Source organism: Mauremys mutica, chromosome 12, assembly GCF_020497125.1.
Source record: "Mauremys mutica isolate MM-2020 ecotype Southern chromosome 12, ASM2049712v1, whole genome shotgun sequence".
Taxonomy (NCBI): Eukaryota; Metazoa; Chordata; order Testudines; family Geoemydidae; genus Mauremys; species Mauremys mutica.
In genome coordinates, this window is record NC_059083.1 from 6,638,287 (window position 1) to 6,645,200 (window position 6,914).

Sequence of the window (6,914 nt, forward strand, 5' to 3'; positions counted from 1 at the left end):
TCCTGTCTCTGTGCCAGAGAGTGAGCTGGGGGCTGCTGGCCAATCCGCACCCTCACCCCAGTGCCCCAATGGGCCAATGGGGGCCAGAGGCTCCGAGGGGAGGAGCTACCTGATGTCCTTCAGCGAGCGTCTCTCTTCCTTGCCGCTGGGCTGTCCCCCTTCGCCAGCCCCGTCCAGTTCCCCACGCGCTGAGGCAGCTGGGCCAGCCCCACTGACAGGACAAGGCCCGACGCATCCAGGGTCAGTCACTTTGCTCTGCCTGCTGGTTTCTCCGCTGGTTTGCTGCAGATCCAGTGTCCCTCCCTGGAGCAGCCTGAACTGACAATATCGCCATTGTCCGCAAAAGCACACAGGCCTCGTCCCGCTATTGGAAACCTGCAGCAGCAACAAATAATAATAAAAACCCGACAACTGTTAGAGCAGCTTCGACTAGCCGTGAAAATCCAGCCCCGAGCGATTCACCCCAGGTCACACAGCAAATCTGTGGAAGAGCCAGGAATTTAACCCAGTTTAACAAAACACGGCCCTGGGCCTTAACCATGAGCCCAGCAGGGCCAGCTCTAGTTTTTTTGCTGCCCCAAACAAAAAAAATTTTGGCTGCCCCCAGCCCAGCCCTGGGCTCCCCCCCGCATGCTCCAGCCCTGGGTTCTCCCCCCACCCACACCCCCTGCCACCCAAGTGCTGGACTCCCCCGTTACCCCCCCCCCATTAGTGCCCTCCCCCCACTCCCCTGCTGCCCCAGCCCTGGGCTCTCCCCACTGCCACCGCAGCCCTGGGTCACTGGTAACTCGCTCCCAGGGTGGGTCATTCAGCAGGAATTTTGGATGTGCACAGAACACAGACAAGATTGGTTCCCATATGGTTACAGAGCTGCCGTAAAGGGGAACAATTTTCAGCTTGTGTGATTGGAGGATCTCTGATCCATATTGTAAGACTGTCCTCTATAAATGAGGAAAAGTTGAGGTGCCTTTATTATTCTTTTGTTCCACTCTATCTTACTACAGGGAATTTGCCAATGCAGTATCACTGTCTCCCTGTTAAACAAATAAAACTGAAAATAATTAAATAAATAAAAAATTTTTAAAAAACCACAAAACAAAAAAGGCAATGGCTGTTGAAAATAGCAATTTCAGTCCTCAAGGCCACTGGGAAGCATTTCTTGCTCAATTTTATCCTACTTTTCTACAGCAAGTTACAGTGGATCAGTATATTTGATTTGGGAGAAATGAAGTAACAGCTGCCCAAACTGAGCTTGAGCACTCCTGAGTTTTGAGGTGTTCAAATCTGGAAGGCAGGTGCTAGATTCCCTTTCTGAATATTAGCTAAATCTGGAAAGGAAAAGTCAATTTCTGCTTCCGTGGCTCATAAGTGGAAATCCTCCTACGTGCCTGGTACTGTATCTAAAGCTGCCAAAGTCCCCAAGCAGAGCCTCCCCCTTCCTTGCTTTTCATTATAATTCTAGTGGGAGCCACATACCTCCCTTGCTAGGCTTCAGACAGAGAGGGGCACTGTCCATTTGGTCCACCCAATTCCTTCTTTGGGGGCTGCAAGGTGAGGTCACACCAGTATCCCTAAGCCAGTCTGGGGAAGTCTTCTGGAGGGGGTATCTGGGGCAAAGCCTTCTACCCCTTGGGCACACTTGTTCCCCATTCACAGTGCCACCCCTTTCGACTCACAGCAAGTTGCAGCATGAGGTCTCAGCTACCTCACTCCCTACCCCTCCCTTTCCTGTTGATAGTTGCCAAGGGATTGCTGGGAAATGTGGTTTTTTCCCTGCTCCAGGTCTGGCTCTATAGGCAGGGAGCTAGGCAAGGAACTACAGCTCCCAGGGTCCCATGAGTTCTCAGCTCCCATGATGGATCCCCAGCTGCTCCGTGGCTCCGCTTCTGCAGGGTTGTGAGAGGGGAGGAAGTGAGTTAAAAAAAAAAGATGGCCAAAATGCTGCCCCCTGCAAATGTGCCACCCATAGCACCTGCTTGTCTTGTTTTGCTGGTGCCTAGAGCCGGCCCTGGAGCTGCAACATTTACTGAGTTAATAGAAGCAAAAGGGACCCACCAGTTGTTGAATCTGGTGCCATTGGCCCATTTCCAGGATTGGTTTGGTTCCCTCCAGAGGCCGATCCAGTGGTCAGAGGATCCTTTATAGCACATCAGGAAATCCTTTGTTCAAAAAGTAAAAGCAAATACACATTACACACCTGTGTCTTTGGGCTCTCTACAACCTGCACAGGGCTCTGGGCAGGTGGTCCAGGCTGGAAATTCTACCCCTAGAAATGAACCCCCAACTCAGTGACAAGTTTGCATGTGACAACTTCTTCCCCTGATTCAGGATAGAAAAATGTCAAAATACCAGAATTTCCCATCTGATGGACATTCCGATTTTCAACCCACTCCAGTGTTTAGCAGCTTCTTGTTCATATTCTCAACTGCATTCCAGGCATTTAACACTCCTGCATTCTTATCAAATCTCGCAATTTTGCATAGAGTCTTGTGCTATTTGATGCTTTTCTTAACACCCCAGCTCCTGGAGTCAGGTGATTCCAAGAGACTCTCGTCTTTCATAAGTTTCTAGCCCTCATGGTGCTGAGAAAAAAATTGTCAATGTGACCCCCTAAAAGCTACGACCCCAGAAAACACATTGAACTTCCTCATAGTTGTTATTTTAAAGTCAGTCTCATGGCTTTGGGCATCCCAACTCATGATTATTGAACACTTGGGTTGGCAACGCAGCTCCTGTCACATTAAAGGGGCTGGAAAACATTTGGATTCCCCCACTGGGAATTCCCCTGGAGCAGAGGGTCGTCATATTAGCCCCACACTGCTCCGACTCAATCCCCAGTGAACGGGGAAGGTGGAGTGTGAGTGGAGCACTCTGAGCTCCAATTATTCTGGGCTGTGTAAGTGGCTGTGGGAAGTTGCCCTAAATTCAAGCTGCATTTGGGCCCATGGCAGCCCCAGGGCAAACCCAGCATAAAGCCGCCTTTGCCCCCCCACCCTGTGCAGCCCAGAATCTGGGTCTCACCATTTCCTGCTGGGTGTCAACACAGCCAGGGAGGCACCGAGGGCAGAGCAGTTGCTCTGGCTGTAGGCCCAGTCTGCTCTAGCCAGTGAGAAATAGTAACACTTCCCCAGGTATCCGACCCAGCCGTCTGGACAGGCAGCACCAGCTGGACACGGCTCAGGTTTCTTTGCTGGAGATGAAAAAGTAGCAGGGTGAGAGATTTACTCTTCTCCCTCTGTAGCCACGGCAACAAGCCCCCCCCCCCCCACATACACACCCTGGAAAACTGACCTTGTGCCTAGACAGGTTCCCCTTCACACCAGAGAGAGGCCAGCACCACCCACCAGCTCCCCACAGCGACGCCAGCTGTGAATTTGGAGCCACATTTCCAGCCCTGGACTGGTCTCCTTTGCTGCAGCTGCAGGCGCAGATGCTGCCATTGAGACACCTGATGGCACCTGCACATCAGGCACATTGACATCTGACTGGCAGAGCTGGTCTGTGGGAGAAGCAATACCAGGGCAGTGAGCTGTGGGCACAAAACTGTGCTCTGAAAAAAGGCCAGGGGGTGACTCGTGAGGCCTCGTATGGTATCAACCAACCAATGAGATAATTATAAACAGCCACCAGGTGGCGCTGTTACCCCCTGTGCACCTACAGGTGAGCTGCTAGGTATAGAATAGAGGCAACCAGCCACCAGGTGGCGCTGTTGTCTCCCTGTTTGAATATACCAGAGGAGGGGGAAAGCCCCACTGGATCCATTCACTGAGGAGGAGCAGGGGGTCTTTCAGGACCGCTTGGATCCAGGTGCCTGTGAAACCGGCCAGCTCGGCAAGAGACTGGACTTGCGGGGGAAGTGGTTTTATTCGACAGGAATGGTGAGTGTAGACCCAGGTTTGTATTTTATGACTTTGTTTTGTGTTGTTACCGTTTGTTCCCATCTCGCTCTCTCATTTCTATTTAAATCTTTATTCTTTCCTGAACAAACATCCTCTTGTTTATTAGCCGCGCTCACAAGGGCTGGGTGTGATACAGGAGCGGTGGTTTAAGGTAAAACTGGTAAATGGGGGCATGATGCATCTCTGGGGGCAGAGGAGCTGGGATTTCTGTGAGTAGCCAGTGTCAGGGCTGGATGTCACAGGGGAGCGCTGCAAAGGGACGCAGGGACTGGGGTGCAGCTATTGTTACCTGCAGGGCAAAGCCAGGGCTGGCCTAGCCGGGAGGAGAGGGCTTGTGAGGCTGAAAGGCTGGTGGGGTCAGGGAGCTGACAGCCAGCCAGGTACAGGTACAGATCCCTCCCACTGGAGGCAGGGGAAGTAACACAGTGACTTGCAGCCCTAGGTAACCAGGTGTGTTTGGATGACACAGCAGAGTTACCCAACAGCCAACAGAAGCTGGACACTAGGAGCTGGGGAGACCCCACAGAAACGTCACGGGCTCAGCAGAGTCTGATGTGACTGTTGAAGCAGGGGTGGGCTGTGGGGCGGGGGGAAGGGATTGTGACCTTTCCAGCACTGAGTGCAAGACACAGAGACAGGATCAGTGCAAGCTCCACACTCACCTGTCAGGGTGATGATGAGGATGAACAGTATGAGATTGAGAACCAGACTCAGAACTGCCCAGTGACGTGCCCATGGTTTCAATCCAGATTGCAAATCTGTAATAGAAACAGCCGTTAATGCTCACACTGCTGCTAGAGCATAAAGAGCTGGGTCCTACTCTTATTAACAGCAACAGCTGGAACTGTTTTTTTTTTGGTTTGTTTGTTTGTTTGTTTGTTTTTTAAAAGGATGAGGATGATGATCAGAATGAGACTGAGAACCAAGCTCACAATTACTAAATGTTATGTCCCTGGCTTCAACCCAGATGATAAACCTGAAAGAGAAAGAGCCATTAACGCTCATGATGCTGCTAGAGCAGAGAGGACTGGACCCTGCACTGATTAACCACAATAGCTAAGGCTGGTTTATTTTTAAAAAATGATATTTTGGAGGAAAAAAATTGACAAAAAAGTTTGGAGAGAATGAAATAAAATTTTTCTTTCCAAATTTTGGGAGAGGGGGAGGAGGAAATAATTTCAAGCTTTTTGAAAATGATAAAAAATGAGGGGTTTCATTTGAGGTTTTCAGAGACTTCCCTTGACCCTTCAAATGTTTTCTAGTGAAAAAGAGCCTTTAAAAAGGAAGAGAGGGGGGAGGGATACCCCAAAATTTTAAATCAAAAACTGATTTTTTTCCTATTTTCAAACAAAAACATTCCCTGAAAACAAACTTTCCCATTTCAAATGAAGATTTTAATTGTTTGTTTTAGATTTTTTCCATCAGGAAAAAAAAATCCTGAAAATTTTTGAAGGAAACAACAACAACAAAAAACATTTAGTGAAAAAATTTGTCTAGTTAGAAAAAGGAATTTTCCACCTCCCAAAAAATTGATGGAAAATATTTGACCAGCCTACCTAGCACTGAAGAAAGAATTAGACTGAACATGTAGGGACTGACCTAGAAATCTCTGGATATAACAACAGACCTGTACTGCCTAAACTCAAGGTGCTAAACTGAAGTTAATAGTGGACTTGTAAGTGTCTTTTACATGGACCAGCCACTAGAGGGAGCTAAAGGCCCTCGCTGAGTGAATGCGGGTTGGACAGGAGAAGGGTAAGAAAGACCCCACAGAGGCAGCTGTACCTGTAGGGCAGATTGTGCAGCTCTCTCCATCCTGGGGGGTGATGGGCACGTGAGTTGTTCTGCTTTGTTTCACGTGGATTTCCTGGGAACCCAGGAGTGGATGGGGCTCCATTGTCTCAGCAGGACACGACCCGTTCACCATCTTTTTCGTCTCCAAAAGCTGTGACATGTTCACCTGAACCACCATCTGGAGCCAGCGGTAACTAACACCCTCTTCACAGTGGGTCTGGCGGTGCCGGCAGAGCCCTTCTTAGGCACAGTTTCAAAGCAGCTCATTAGATTACACCACAAGTATGGTTTGGCTATGTGATGTGATCGGAGAAAACCCTTCCCAATACAATGGGATTGTGACTTTTGCCCAGACATGGACTCTGGGCTGTGTTTGTTTTTTAAATGCTTCATTCAATTTGTGACCCTGCTTTTATCTGCAGTGTCAATGAGGCCTCAGCAGGTGCTGACCAAATCAATTCCAGTTTGCTGAAACGTCCTTATTCTCTGTCCTTTTTCCGGAGTCCTCTGTATGTCTGGATTCGAGAGTTTACCTGGGGAGAGAGTTTTCAGGGTTACTCTGGCTGGCTTGTGTCAATGTTTTATCTGCCCAGCCACAGCCCTGCACAGCAGGGTCGGTTAGAGCTGGCAGTGCTAGAACTGCCCTGGTTTCTCTACAGTGATTGTCATCTGAAGGATCCCAAAGCACTGACAAACTTAGACACGTGGATGCAGGCGCTGGACAGCAGTTAGTTCTCTGTAGAGAGAGTGGGGCCAAATCCCCGGCTGGTGTGAATTGCGGCAGCTCCACTGAAATCACTGAACCTAGATCCCCAGCTGGTGAAGTTAGCCATCGCTCCACTGCAGTGGGGTCAGATCCTTCAGCTGGTGTGAATCAGCTGTAGCTCCTTTGGTGTCAATGGACTAAATCAGTGGTTCTCAAGCAGAGGTACATGCATCAAGTCATCTAGATAGTTGCCTAGTTTTACAACAGGCTACATAAAAAGCACCAGTGAAGTCAGTACAAACTAAAATTTCATACAGACCATGATTTGTTTATACTGCTCTATAGACTATACACCAGGGGTGAGCTGGAGCCGGTTCGCACCGGTTCGCGCGAACCCGTTGTTAAATTTAGAAGCGGTTTTAGAACCGCTTGTTAACTAGCTTCCCTGCAGGGAAGCTTTGATGGGCTCTGCCTGGGAAGCCTGTAATTCCTCCTCCCGGCCGCCGGGGGGCGCT

At 49.5% G+C, this 6,914-nt stretch overlaps 1 pseudogene; it reads right to left on the minus strand.

The window, feature by feature from the left end:
• Window positions 1-179: 179 nt before the first annotated feature.
• Window positions 180-5,871, minus strand: LOC123346029 (annotated as a pseudogene).
• Between the last annotated feature and the right edge of the window lie 1,043 nt (window positions 5,872-6,914).